We start from the raw sequence: 15299 nt of genomic DNA, 5'->3' as shown, positions 1-15299 counted from the left end.
TCCAAGACTGAACCAGGAAGAAATAGAAAATATAAACAGACCAATCACAAGCACTGAAATTGAAACTATGATCAAAAATCTTCCAATAAACAAAAGCCCAGGACCAGAATGATTCACAGGTGAATTCTATCAAACATTTAGAGAAGAGCTAACACCTATACTTCTCAAACTCTTCCAAAATATAGCAGAGGGAGGAACACTCCCAAACACATTCTACGAGGCCACTATCACCCTGATACCAAAACCAGACAAAGATGTCACAAAAAAAGAAAATTACAGGCCAATATCACTGATGAACATAGATGCAAAAATCCTCAACACAATACTAGCAAACAGAATCCAACAGCACATTAAAAGGATCATACACAGTGATCAAGTGGAGTTTATCCCAGGAACGCAAGGATTCTTCAATTACACAAATCAATCAATGTGATACACCATATTAACAAATTGAAGGATAAAAACCATATGATCATCTCAATAGATGCAGAAAAAGCTTTTGACAAAATTCAACACCTATTTATGATAAAAACCCTCCAGAATGTAGGCATAGAGGGAACTTACCTCAACATAATAAAGGCCATATATGACAAACCCACAGCAAACATCGTTCTGAATGGTAAAAAACTGAACCATTTCCACTAAGATAAGGAACAAGACAAGGTTGCCCACTCTCACCACTATAATTCAACATAGTTTTGGAAGTTTTAGCCACAGCAATCAGAGAAGAAAAAGAAATAAAAGGAATACAAATTGGAAAAGAAGAAGTAAAACTGTCACTGTTTGCAGATGACATGATACTATACATAGAGAATCCTAAAGATGCTACCAGAAAACTACTAGAGCTAATCAATGAATTTGGTAAAGTAGCAGGATACAAAATTAATTCACAGAAATCTCTTGCATTCCTATACACTAATGATGAAAAATCTGAAAGAGAAATTAAGGAAACACTCCCATTTACCATTGCAACAAAAAGAATAAAATACCTAGGAACAAACCTACCTAACGAGACAAAAGACCTGTATGCAGAAAACTATAAGACACTGATGAAGAAATTAAAGATGATACGAACAGATGGAGAGATATACCATGTTCTTGGATTGGAAGAATCAATAATGTGAAAATGACTATACCACCCAAAGCAATCTACAGATTCAATGCAATCCCTATCAAATTACCAATGGCATTTTTCACAGAACTAGAACAAAACATTTCACAATTTGTATGGAAACGCAAAATACCCCGAATAGCCAAAGCAATCTTGAGAAAGAAAAACAGAGCTGGAGGAATCAGGCTCCCTGACTTCAGACTATAATACAAAGCTACAGTAATCTAGACAGTATGGTACTGGCACAAAAACAAAAATATAGATCAAAAGAACAGGATAGAAAACCCAGAGATAAACCCATGCACATATGGTCACCTTATCTTTGATAAAAGAGGCAAGAATATACAATGCAGAAAAGACAGCCTCTTCAATAAATGGTGCTGGGAAAACTGGACAGCTACATGGAAAAGAATGAAATTAGAGCACTCCCTAACACCATACACAAAAATAAACTCAAAATAGATTAAAGACCTAAATGTAAGGCCAGACACTATCAAACTCTTAGAGGAAAACATAGGCAGAACACTGAATGACATAAATCACAGCAAGATCCTTTTTGACCCACCTCCTAGAGAAATGGAAATAAAACGAAAAATAAACAAATGGGACCTAATGAAAGTTAAAAGCTTTTGCACAGCAAAGGAAACCATAAACAAGACCAAAAAACAACCCTCAGAATGGGAGAAAATATTTGCAAACAAAGCAACTGACAAAGGATTAATCTCCAAAATATACAAGCAGCTCAATATCAAAAACACAAACAGCCCAATCCAAAAGCGGGCAGAAGACCTAAATAGACATTTCTCCAAAGAAGATATACAGATTGCCAACAAACACAGCATCACTGATCATTAGAGAAATGCAAATCAAAACTGCAATGAGGTATCACCTCACACCAGTCAGAATGGCCATCATCAAAAAGCTAGAAACAATAAATGCTGGAGAGGGCATGGAGAAAAGGGAACCCTCTTGCCCTGTTGATGGGAATGTAAATTGATACAGCCACTATGGAGAACAGTATGGAAGTTCCTTAAAAAACTAAAAATAGAACTACCATATGACCCAGCAATCTCACTACTGGGCATATACCCTGAGAAAACCATAATTCAAAAAGAGTCATGTACCACAATGTTCATTGCAGCTCTATTTACAATAGCCAGGACATGGATGCAACCTAAGTGTCCATCAACAGATGAATGGATAAAGAAGTTGTGGCACATATATACAATGGAATATTAGCCATAAAAAGAAATAAATTGAGTTATTTGCAGTGAGGTCAATGGCTTAGAGTCTGCCATACAGAGTGAAGTAAGTCAGAAAAAGAAAAACAAATACCGTATGCTAACACATATGTATGGAATCTAAAAAACAAAAAAAAAAAATGGTCATGAAGAACCTAGGGGCAAGACAGGAATAAAGATGCAGACTTAGAGAATGGACTTGACGACACGGGGAGTGGGAAGGGTAAGCTGGGATGAAGTGAGAGAGTGGCATGGACATATATACACTACCAAATATAAAACAGATAGCTAGTGGGAAGCAGACGCATAGCACAGAGAGATCAGCTCAGTGCTTTGTGACCACCTAGAGGGGTGGGATAAGGAGATTGGAAGTAAGGACATTCCAATAGTACATCTAGTGCCCAGATCTTTGTTTCTAACACCATTTTCCAATCAAAGTAAGCAGGGCTCTTTGGAGAAATGGCGATTCTTGGAGTGAGGCAAGAAAGAGACAAGATGAGCCTGGAGCATCTTGTAGGATCAGAAAGTAAGGAAGTGCTCAAAACACAAAACAAACCCCAGAATGATGGGGTATATCAAAGGGATACAGGAGCTAACCAAAAGAGCTACCAGTAGTCAAAGCTGGAAAAATTTGAGCAAAAATAAAATAAAGTAATATTGGATGGTAACCCAAAGTATAAAATAAATATCCACGAGTCCTTTCTGATATAAACAAATGATTGATTGAATAAATAAATAAATAAATAAATAGAGGAGAATAGACAAACCTCCCATGCAGAAGAATGATAAATAATTTATGTAGGTATTTACCCTTAGGGAGATGGAGCATAGCTCTCCCCTTCTTAAATCTGCACTGTGCATGGTGACTTTCTTCCAAAGAGTACAGTACAGAAAAGGAGGGAACAGAGTAACTTTACAGTAGAGAAACCTGATAAACACTGCCTCAGCCAGGTGACCAAGATTAACAGCAACAGTGATAAATCACATTAATAGTAGGTATCCTTGATATGATGTGATTGATGAGAATGGCATTTTACTCCTATGTTCTTCCTCCTAAAGATGCATAGTCTCAGTCCAACCATGAGAAAAACATCAGTAAAATCCAAACTGAGGAATAGTCTGTAAAATATTTGACCAGTACTCCTCAAAACTGTCAAGGTCATCAAAAACAAGGAAAGTCTGAGACACCCTCTCAGATACAGCCAAGAGGAACTTAAGGAGACATCAAAACTAATTGTACTGTGGTATCCTAGATGGGATCCTGTAACAGGAAAAAGGAAGTTAGATATACACTGAGGAAATTTGAATAATTTGGAGTTTAGTTAATACTATTTTATTAATTTTGACAAATATACCATAATATGTTAATAATAGGGGAAACTGAGTGTGGTATATATAAGAACTCTGTGTGCTATCTTCACAATAATTCTGTAAATCTAAAACTGTTCTAAAACTAAAAGTTATTTTAAAAGCCTTTATCAGAATTTGCATGTGCATCAGTAAATTATCCTAAGTATCTCAAGGTAATAATACTACAATGGAACCTCTGAGATGGAATTTTTAAGCTGCATAAAAAAGGACCCATTCTAGATGCAAAGATGCATGCTAGCAAAAGTTTGCATGTCTGCATTGTTAGTGTTTTTTGCTAGTCATCTGCAATACAAACAAATGAACAAACAGAAACTATCATTAGTTATACAAGTTATGTTTTAATTTCTACCACCTGCTGATGTCCATGACTTAAACTGAAGAGCTTAGTGAGAGCTAGAAAGTATGGGCCTAAAACTGTCAAGTGCCCATATGCCTTTAACAAAAGACATAAACAAAAAGCTTGTTCCCCACCACCCCACTGCCCACCCCAACCCTAGCAAAGTTTCACAGTATTTATATGGTCATTTATCATACTAGCCTCCATGGCTTTTTATTCCATTTTCACTATTTCCATGGCTTAAGGTGAAAAGTTATGATTCTCCAAATTCCCTTTTATTATGGTCAAGTTATTTGTCTGAATGACACTTTTCCCTCTAAAACTTAAGTTTATAAAATTCCATAAGATTCTGATACTGGCACAGTCTAGATTTTCTAGATTTTTCTCTAAGGGAACTAACTGGACTTGAACTTTTTTGAGCCACTGATGCTGATATTCCAGACCTAGGATGACTCTGCTGGCTTTCTTCCTGCATTCAGTGCAGTTGGAAGACAAGGACTCCCTCTTGACTCTTATTCCCTGCCCTTCTAGAACATGAGAAATGCTCACCCTTGATAATCTGAATGTCACTTAAAAACCTGCTTGGGCTGTTGAGGCTTGCCTCAATGTTCTGATGGGGGATTGTGGATGAGGAGCACTGATTCTTTAAGAAAAAGAGTCACCTTAAAAGAGAATGACACCTAAGAACTGTCACAACAGCTCAAATCATGTGATGTCAAGTTATGTTGATTATTGACGTGAAGTGATGCCTTGAGCCAGATTCTTATTCAGAGAGCCCAGGACAAGAGACTTCTGGATATTGGGGCCACTGCAATATTTACAATAGTCTTATGAAGGACCACAAGATGAATATAGATTCTATTTAGAGTGTATATATAATGCAAAAAATAAAAACATATCCTAGCACGTTTTTGAAAAGACATTTTCCAAAGTTCTGAGAATGTTGCCTCAACATATGCTAGGAATATGAAGAATGGCTCACATCCAAGTACACTTTCTCTGTTACCACAGGAACAGTACAGGAGCCTAGAGGAAGAACTGTCTTCTGCTACTAGGAATCCATGTCCAAGGCACTCATGTTCCTGGAAGAGACCAATTACAGGAAATGTTAAGAGTTTACCCAAAGTGCTCTCTTAGGAATTAGGGACTGTTATAATTTCATTTAAAGATGATCTCAGTTTGAGTTCTGCCTTTTTGTTCAATGTTTATATGATCTTAGCTGAGCACTTAACTTCTCTGAGTCTCATAGAAACCCTAAAAACTACTTCATGGGATTTAGGATTAAATGAGGTGATAGAAATCAGTGGTCAATAAAACAAATTAATTGCTTATGCTAAATCTAATGTGAACACTTCTGAATATAATAAAAAAGAGCACTCCTTTCTTTTGAGAGAAGGGGAAATGACCTTGATTAAGCTATGAAGAGTTTTGTTTTGTTTTATTGAGAGAGGAAGGGCATGTGAGAGGGCATCAGCTGTCCTTCTGCTGAGAGTCTGAGAATACAAAAGGAATAGAAAGCAGGTTCTTCTATGTTTAATTATTTCCCTTGCCCTGCATGTCACCTTAGGGCCTTCCTTGGAGGCAAGGAAGCTGAGAAATTGAGTTTGAGTCTCCCCACATCATGGACAAGATAATACACAGGAGTTTGCAGAGAGCATTCAGCTCTACAAACTTGACTTCTCCCTTGCTTCCTTTTTTCTGGCCTATGCCCCCCTTCTCCTTATCTCTCTAATAACTCTTCTCTGGGAATGCTCTCTTGGAGGGAGGAGGAACACTGAGAAGAAGAGTAATAGTTGAAAAACCTTGGCTGGTAGCCTCACACTTTGGACATGGCTGTGTAGACACCTCACAGCCTATGGGCCCTGACACAAGACATCAACTGAGTCAGCTTCATTTTTATCAATGGTGAATATGAAAGACACATAAATAATAGTTTTAATCAAAAATATTAGTATCTTGATTCACCCATTGCATCAGTTTACTCAAATGGTAAAAATGTACCTTTTGCTATAAAACAGAAAAATGAAGACAATCTTAAACATCTCATTGAATACAAGGTCTTTGAAATAGTCACACATAACAAGTTCACTAAACAAATAGTGCTTGTACTTAAATCCAGTGAACACAGAAGGCGTCAAAGACAAGCTAAGAAAGAATAAATCTCATCCTCCTTCAAAGATGTTGTAAACAAGCAAAATACTGGGTTGGCTAAAAAGTTCGTTTGGATTTTTCATAACATCTTACGGAAAAACCCGAGCAAACTTTTTGGCCAACCCAATATGAATGTGATAGTATTGAAAGTAAAACAGGTGACTTTGTATTGGAGTCTCCATTTACATATGATGAAACTTAAGATGTTGGAGAGGAACCAGAAATATTTTATTTGGAAAGACCAAATAAAAAATAATTACAGATAGATTTCAATGAAATATAGACCATGGGGGAGGGAGAACTTAGTAGCTCAAAAGGAGCATCTCAAATTTATGAAGTAAGAGATGAAATTATTTAAGGATAAAAGCATGAAAGACAATGTAACCTTACCAAGATCACTTTAACTGACAAAGACTTTAGTAAGAACTGCCTCAACATAAACACAAACACCTAATATGTCCAAGTAAGAAAGCCAACAGCTACCAAAACCTGCCTACAAAATAGCAGAGCTGCAGACCAGACCACATACTCAGTCTAGCTCCACTGTTTTAATCACTACACTCTGTGCCTTGTTGTCAGATAAGGCATACTTGAGTTCATATTTGTCATGTAATTAACAGAATGATCTAACCTCTCTAAACCTTGGTTTTCCTCATCTGTGAAATGGGGACACAGGTTCTAATACCTGGGGATTTCGTGAACATTAAATGAGATAATGCCTAAAGCTGCTTAGTGTGTGCTTCAAACATGAGTACTGTTAGTTGCTGTCACTGCTGTTCTGTTACTACTGCTTTCCTATCTTCTGAATATTGACATTGTTATTTTGTGAGGTACTTTTTAATAAAAGTCTGATATATGTGATAAACATAAAAATTTTTTTAGCTATTTTAATCATTGTACTGTATACCTCATTGTAAGATACTTCACAAGGTTTATTCTGTTCTGAAGAACGTTTTTCTCTATTGATTCATATATGTTGATCTTGTGTCCGGTAACCCTGCTGAATACTCTTATTAGTTCTAAAAGTTTGTAGACTTTCTTGGAAGCTTTTATGTGTCAATATCAACAAGTAGGGTCACAGAAGTTTTCCCTAAGAAGCACTATTTCATCTGAGTCTTAAATGAGCACTAGAAATTAGACACAGAAGGACATGTATGAGGAAAGGCTTCAACTTCCTACAGCTCCATGGCACTTCTGTTAACCTCTCTGCTCCCTTGGGACTATTTCCACTACATAAATATCTCCCTCCCACTGTGTACTGTTGCCTAGAGGGATTCTTCCCATCTTTGTCTCTTACATCCACAGGGTCATCTCTCTTGCCCCCTCCAAATCTGATCTCATCTCTGCTTTCTGCCTGCTGTTTGGAGCTTCTTTGTTTCCAGTTTCACTCTCACCTGGGCTTCAAACTCTCCCCAGAGGTCCCAGCTGGATAAGTGTCTCACACCTCTTGGGAAGACAGGCCAGACAGCAAGCATGGTAGACCAACACCGAACTGCTTAACTGGAAGTGGTAAAAACTGGAGAAGACGGGGCTTTACGTTTTAGAAATGTTGCTTTAGTTGCAAGGTGGAGAGTGGATTCAAGATGAGCAGGACCAGGAGTAGGGACATGGCTAGGAGCTGTTAAAAACAAGACAACAGTCCCAAAGTGGAGTTGCTTGTGCTAAGCCCAATGTCAACAAACTAGAGTTAATTATAGTTTCTGCTCTCCCAGAAATGGAAATTTAAACCAGTCAATCAGGAATCACCTGATCAGCACTAGTTAGGTAATCTGTCCCATAGACCCCTGGCATCCCCTAAAGGAAAGTAACTTTGCAATAACCAACCCACTTTTTTCTTAGTGTAACTTCCTTGTTCCTGCTCCCTTCTGCCTATAAAAGTTTTTCATTTTGTACAGCTTCTTGGAGCTCCTTTCTATCTGATAGACTGGATGCTGTCCAATTCAAATCTATTTTTGCTCAAATAAGCTTAAAATTTTTAATATGCCTCAGTTTATCTTTTAATGGAGGCTATTGCAGTAAAAACCAGACATGACATAAAAAGGCTATGAGCAAGGGCAGTGGCTGTAGGGAAGTCTTTTGGATATAAAATCAGCAGATTTGGAGATGAATTTGATATGGGATTTGAGAAAAAATTAAGGATGAAGCTCAAGGTTCCAATGTGAGTGATTGGGTAAAATGGTGGTGTCACTAAGTAAGTTGGAAACATTAAGGAAAAGGTTTGTGGATGATGATTGTAAGTTCAGCCTTGGTCTCATTGAATCAGGGGTGCTCAATGGGCCGTCCAAGGGCTACGTCCAGAAGTCAGTGGTTATAACAGTCTAAAGTCATAGACTGGAGGAAGGATTTGGAAGCCATCATAGAGTGATGCTATTGACAGAGGAGGGCACACAGAGAAGCACTTTTGGAGAAAGAGAGCCTTAGGGAAAAGTTAACATTTAAGAGGCACACATAGTTACTAATTTTAGTCCCCAAATTCAAGTAGGCAAGGAATAGGTGACAGGATAATATTTCGAGATACTGACCCTACCTTTCATTTCTTGTACTCCAATCCCTATGCCAGCATAAGCAATTAGAGCATTCTACATTTACTATCTACATGAAAAGCTGGCACCTCAGAACACAAAAATAAGAGTTAAATTCTGGATTTTGAGTTTCCAAAACAAATGTCCGGACCTAAGACAAAAGGTTTGGGAGAGGACATGGAGAGTCAGGGTCATTTCTCTCACTCAAGCTCCCTAGAATAGTTAGCTGCCCCGGGAGAGGAGAAAGGAGAGGTTAGTAGGAGGACTCAGGCTCCTGTGGGCCCTCCCCAAGGCTGAGGAGGATCCCTGACACTCCCCACCCAACACTCAGCTAAGCTGCAGGGATCTGATCTGAAGAGGCCTGGGCTTACTTTCCAAAGGGAAGAGGAGCTGATTCATTCCTAAAACTGAAATTGACTTAGCATCTTCAGGTATGAACTCCCTAAAGAGATTTTTACCCACTTAACTGCTAAAATCCTATGAATTTTTTATATCATCAAATAGAAAAGTTATCTGGAAGTGAAAATTTATATAAGGCTGTCCAAAAACACGTTTTTTCAGAGGTTTTATTATAATGACCATATATCTCACAAAAACTTCATTTTTCTGGCCCATTTGTTCATCTTTTTTTTTACTCCCTCTTTTTGTTCATGTAATTTAAAAATTCCTTCTTTATTGTAGCTGCTGGTTCAGCTCAGAGGACATAGGAACAATATATTTTTGTGAATAACTATTCCAAACTCTGTTGCTGGAAATAACACCCCGCACAAGGAACAGTCTATACCAGGAGTTGGCAAACTACAGCCCTTGGGCAAAATCCAGCCCACTTAAGGTTTTTACATTTTTAGTGGTCAAAAAAAATCAAAGAATCAGATTTCATGACACAAAAATATTACATGAAATCCAGGTTTCAGTGTCCACAAATAAAGTTTTGGAAAACAGTCGTGGTTATCTGTTTATATATGGTCTATTGTTGCTTTCATGGTATAAGGGCAGAGCATGAAATTATAACAGGAGGCATCTTGCTCAGTGAGCCAAAAATGTTCATTATCTGGCTCTTTATAGAAAAGATTTGCTCACCCTAGTCTATGTCTCTGTCATCATTTTCTTTTACTTTGAAAATCTGCTCTGCCTCAAGACCTTAGAAAGAAAAAAAATCATGTTTAAAGTCAACTTTCAAAAGAAGTGTCCAAATATACTAATCCATTTGTTTTCTGATTTTGTCTAAATTGAATTTTTAACCTTATATAATAACACAGGTAAAAGAATTCAAAGATTCTAAGATTACACAATAGAAATCTACAATAAGAATCTGATAAACTAGCCAGTGAATTATTCATAATTATTCATTTCTTTTTCTCTTTCCATTTTGGTATAACAGAAAGTTGAAGTTATTAACTAAAATTAGTAATTTGGTTATCTGTGCTCTCCTCAATTCTTATTCACTTAATTGAAATGAGGAAAATACAAAAAGGTTTAAGATGTAATACGTGATACTTGCTCTTAATGACCTTCAGTCAAGCAGGGCGTGATGACGTGTATGTAGAAAGAAAGCTGCATAATTTATAATATGATGCATTTCAAATGTATCATACAAGCAACGAAGTCTTGAGAAAGATGTGATCCAGCTTTGGGAAAATTTTATTAAAAATTTAGGATTTGGGGGACTTCCCTGGTAGCACAGTGGTTAGGAATCTGCCTGCCAATGCAGGGGACATGGATTCGAGCCCTGGTCCGGGAAGATCCCACATGCCACGGAGCAACTAAGCCCATACGCCACAACTACTGAGCCTGCGCCCTAGAGCCCGCGAGCCACAACTACTGAGCCCATGTGACACAACTACTGAAGCCTGCGTGCCTAGAGCCGTGCTCCGCAACAAGAGAAGCCACCACAATGAGAAGCCCGCTCACTGCAACGAAGAGTAGCCCCCGCTTGCCGCAACTAGAGAAAGCCCGCACACAGCAACGAAGACCCAAAGCAGGCAAAAATAAATAAATAAATAAATAATAAAAACCCTTCCTCTGAAAGCCATCAGGGAGTTTGGGTCAAAAAAAAAAAAATTTTAGGGTTTTTATCTGAATCTTTGAGGAAGGGATAGGATTGAAATGGTTAAGGGCCAAAAAGATGAGAAAGAAGAAGAGGATGGAAGCATTTCATGTGGTGGGACAGGGTCTGGGCAAGAAGGTCTGTTGGTAGGAAAGCATAAGATATTTCAAGAGATAATAAGTACATTTTGCTGCACAAGAATTCGTGAATCTCACACTCAAATGCCTATAGGTAACAAACTGGTAAGATAAATCTTGAAGTGGGCTGGTGAGGACTGCAGAAAACTAGAAAGCCACTGGCTAGACTAAGGATCCTGAGAGTTGGACATACCCCTGGCTGGTACAGGTCTTTTAATGCAATCTCCAAAAGAGGAAGGCAGAACCTAGGTCCACAAAACAGGATGTTCTCAGCCCCAGCTGAGTGCTCCCCTCCCCCACCAGCACGCCCTCAGACCAGAGAAACATAGCTTGAAAGCAACATCCAGCTCCCAAACTGAAGCATGGATGGAAGAGAACAAGCTGATCCCATTAGGGGGAAAGACAATTCACTCACACTCTGTCAGACTAGATAAGAGTTCAAGACATAGCTGCCTATGTTAAACATAATCAATGTTAAAAGAAATTGCCTGGCAACCACACAAATATAATGTGGCCCAAAAAAGGAACAGAGGAAGGGAATAATAAAAGATGGCATTCAAAAGACAGATGAAAAATAAAGTCTAATAATAAAATAACTGGGGAAAAGCCACAGAAGTAGATTCCTTGAATGTACTTTGTGTTGCAGAAGAATTTAAAATAAAAATACAAATTCAATAAACAAGAGCTCGAAAAGTGGTGATAAAAAGACAGTTTGAGATGAAATGAGAGATTGCCAAACTAGGGAAACAAATTGAGATGCCAAATAGCACTGTTACAGAAATAATAAACAATTTAGAACTTGATTGGAATAAAATATATTTGGTTGAAAATTTAGTTAATGGCATAGAAGGAAGGCATGGGATAATTACAATGAATTCAGACAAAATAGAAGATGAAAACAATTTGAGATATGGTGATTGACATTGAGGGTGAGAACGATCAAAATAACTGTTGCCCCTCAAGTAGAGAACACAACAAATAAAACAACAACAAAAATGTTTTCAGAGGTTTAATATAAGAAAATTTCTTGAGATGAAAGAAAAACCAGGTCTGTCGATGGAAAGGGTACATAATATACAGGAAAAAATAACACAGACCTGTTAATGTTAAGTACTACCTTTGTCAAATTACTGAATTTAAAGAATTAAGAATTAATTCTTTGGGCCATCAGGCAGGAAAAATAACTCACAAAGACGAGAACTCACACAATATCTGTGCTAGAAGAGATTGGAAAATTTTTAACAAAATTCTGAGGAAGAGAAAGTATTCTTCTTTGGGAAGACCCAGACTATTATAATAAAAGTTTTTGTTCAATTTAAAGTCAAGAGGTAGACATCTCAAATATGAGAGAATTCCAGGAATGTGGAGAATATCCATGAGTTGTTCTTGCAAAGGGGGGGTAACAAAATACCTTCAACCGAAGCATGAGTTAAATAGAAGATACTTAGAGGGAGAAATCATTGTAAAAAAAACCTCATATTGATTATTGATCAACTTATACAAAGACTAAAACTAAAAACTGAGGAATCATGGTTATAGGAAAAAATAAATATTATCAGCAACAAAAATTAGGGGTTTGGAGAATGGGACATTGAAAGAAGTGTGAGGGTACAAATCACATCAATAGTCACAGGAAGAAGTAAATGTCAAATCGAGTCACTCTCTCCACAAAGCCTTTCAAAAGCTCACCATTTCACTCAGGAAAAAACAAAGTTCTTGCCATGGTTTACCAAGTCCTGTCACCCCCAAACCTCGTGTCTTAGTACTGCTCCACTCTGCTCCAGCACCTTTGGCCATCTTGCTATCTTTTTTTAAAACTTGCTCTATTAGTCAGCGTTTCCAGAGAAACAAAACCAATAAAGTGTGTGTCTATAGAAAGAGATTTATTTTAAGGAATTGGCTCATGCGATTATGGAAACTGGTGAGTCCAAAATCTGCAAGGTGGGCCAGCAGGCTAGAGCCCCAGGGAAGAGCTGATATTGCAGGCAAAGTCTGAGACGGTCTGCTGCAGAGTTTGCTCTCGCCTGGGGGAGGTCAGCAACTGATTGGATGTGGATATAAGAGCAGGCAAACTGTTTTACTCAAAAGACCCTGGATTTAAATGTTAACCTTATCAAAAACAGAAACATCCAAAACAACGTTTGACTAAATATCTGGGCAATGTGGACCAGCCAAGTTGACACATAAAATCGACCATCACATTTGCCTTAATACCTTGTCACTTGGCTGCTTCCTCCTCCTGGAACATTCGTTGGACCCCAGCTATGAGACCTATTCTGATCATACTGTTTAAAACAGCAACAAACCCCAACTCCTGAATCCCTTTAGCCTGCTCCAATTTTCCCACTGTGTTTCTTACCCTCTCACCCTACAACACACTACATAATGTACTTAATTATTGTGCTTATTGTTTATTTTTGACTTGACCCTTTTGTTACCTAACCAAACTTGGGTCCTCTTACCCTCACTCAGTAAAGTCAATCTATCGACGCCCGGTTGTGGTGAAGGAAAGTGCAGCATTTATTTCAGGTGCCAAGCAAGGAGTACAGGTGGGCAGCTAACGCTCAAAAGACCTGAAATCCCTCATGGATTTCAGGGAAGTGTTTTTAAAGGTAAGATGGGGGAGAGAGTCACAGGGTGCTTGATCAGCTCATGCACAGTTCTCTGGTTGATGGTGAGGTAACAGGGTGGTGTCACATGTTAATATCATCAGTCCTCAGGCTCCAGTGGTGTGGAGGCTATGTGCTCATGGTGATCATGCAATGTAGCTGCTTCTTTCTGGTGGGGGTTTTAGTATCTGCAAAACAACTCGGGAATGTGCATCAGACATTATGCCCTTCAGGGAGGAACAAAGATTCTGCAACTGCTATATGGTTGATCTATTGTTTAAACTGTTACCAGTTTTCCTGGCCCAACTGCTAATTTTTGTTACTACATGTTTGCATTCTTTCAATCATTAATTCTTGAGCCAGCCTTTTGTGACTCAGGGGAGGCCTGGGAGACTAAAGCTTTTCTACAAACAAGAGTCAGGCAGAGGACATTGGGGGAGGGGGGGCATCTGTCCTGGGAAGGCCCCATAGGGTCCTGCTTGGTTATACTTTCCCCCCAGGTGGAATGCAAACTCTGTGAATTTAGGGGTATTTGCTTATTTGTTCACTGCTTAGAGCAGTGCTTGGCAGATAGTAGATGCTGAAATATGTATTGAATGAATGAAAATTGGAAGTTTTTAAAATAATGGCTAAATTATTTAAGGATTTTATAATTTCTTAACTTTTCAGTGAACTTTAACTTTACAAGTTACCATCTCTCACTATGAAAAAACTCATCTGAAGTTCAATGATTTCTTAAACTTTTAAAATTTTCTTCTTTTATATTCATAAAATGAAATTTTGTACTTTTCATTGAAAAAGTTATATGTAATCTGGTATACACCACCTTTTAACCAAGTGATCAAGGTTACAAAGCACTAGTAAGAAGTCATTTTGTTATCATGTACCTTAATATGATGCGATAAGAATACTTCATCTTTGTGGTATTCTTCTCCCAAACTCATATTCCCTTGTCTAATTATGAGAAAACATCAACTTCAAAATGAGGGATGTTCTACAAAATATATGACCAGTACTCTTCAAAAGTGTCAAAGTCATGAAAAACAAAGATTAAGACATTGTCAGATTGAAGGGGACTAAGGAGACATGATGACTACATGCAACGTGGGATCCTGGGTAGATAAGAGACATTAACGGAAAAACTGGGGATCCCTGAATAAAGTCAATAGTCTAATTAATAGTATCGTACTAGTATTAACTTCTTAGTTTTGATAAATATAATGTAAACTTTAACTTTAGGGAAAACTGGGTAAAAAGGAAATATAGGAACTCTGTACTATATTTGCAACTTTTCCATTAATCTATAATTATGCTTTTTAAAAAGTTTTAAAAGTAATATGTATATCATGATCATATTCTTAGAAAATTATTTTAAACTATTCACCTATATTTTAATCCATCCCTCTATTTTTATATAGAGATAGAGAGATACTTCAAATAATGGTCACCCAATGTCACACTGTTATTTATTGACTGGTGGGATTTTTAGTTCATTACTTTTCTTTGTACTTTTCCTTATTGCTTAATATTTAAAATTATTTTTGATCAACAGTAATAGAAACACTAGCATGTAATGATCACTTACTATGAGCTAGAACTTCTGGGATTAGAACTTCATACCTTATTTCGCAATCCAGTAACCCATGAGATGAGTGTGGTTAATGTTTTATTATTAGAATTTTATTTCCTATCAGTTAAATATTGAATATATCATAGTAGTAAAAGTCAGAGTTCTACAAGGTGTACTGTGAGGAGTCTCTTCTTCCCACATAC

This window comes from Balaenoptera musculus, chromosome 8 (assembly GCF_009873245.2).
Source record: "Balaenoptera musculus isolate JJ_BM4_2016_0621 chromosome 8, mBalMus1.pri.v3, whole genome shotgun sequence".
In the NCBI taxonomy this organism is placed as follows: Eukaryota; Metazoa; Chordata; class Mammalia; order Artiodactyla; family Balaenopteridae; genus Balaenoptera; species Balaenoptera musculus.
This window is presented reverse-complemented; position numbering follows the sequence as displayed.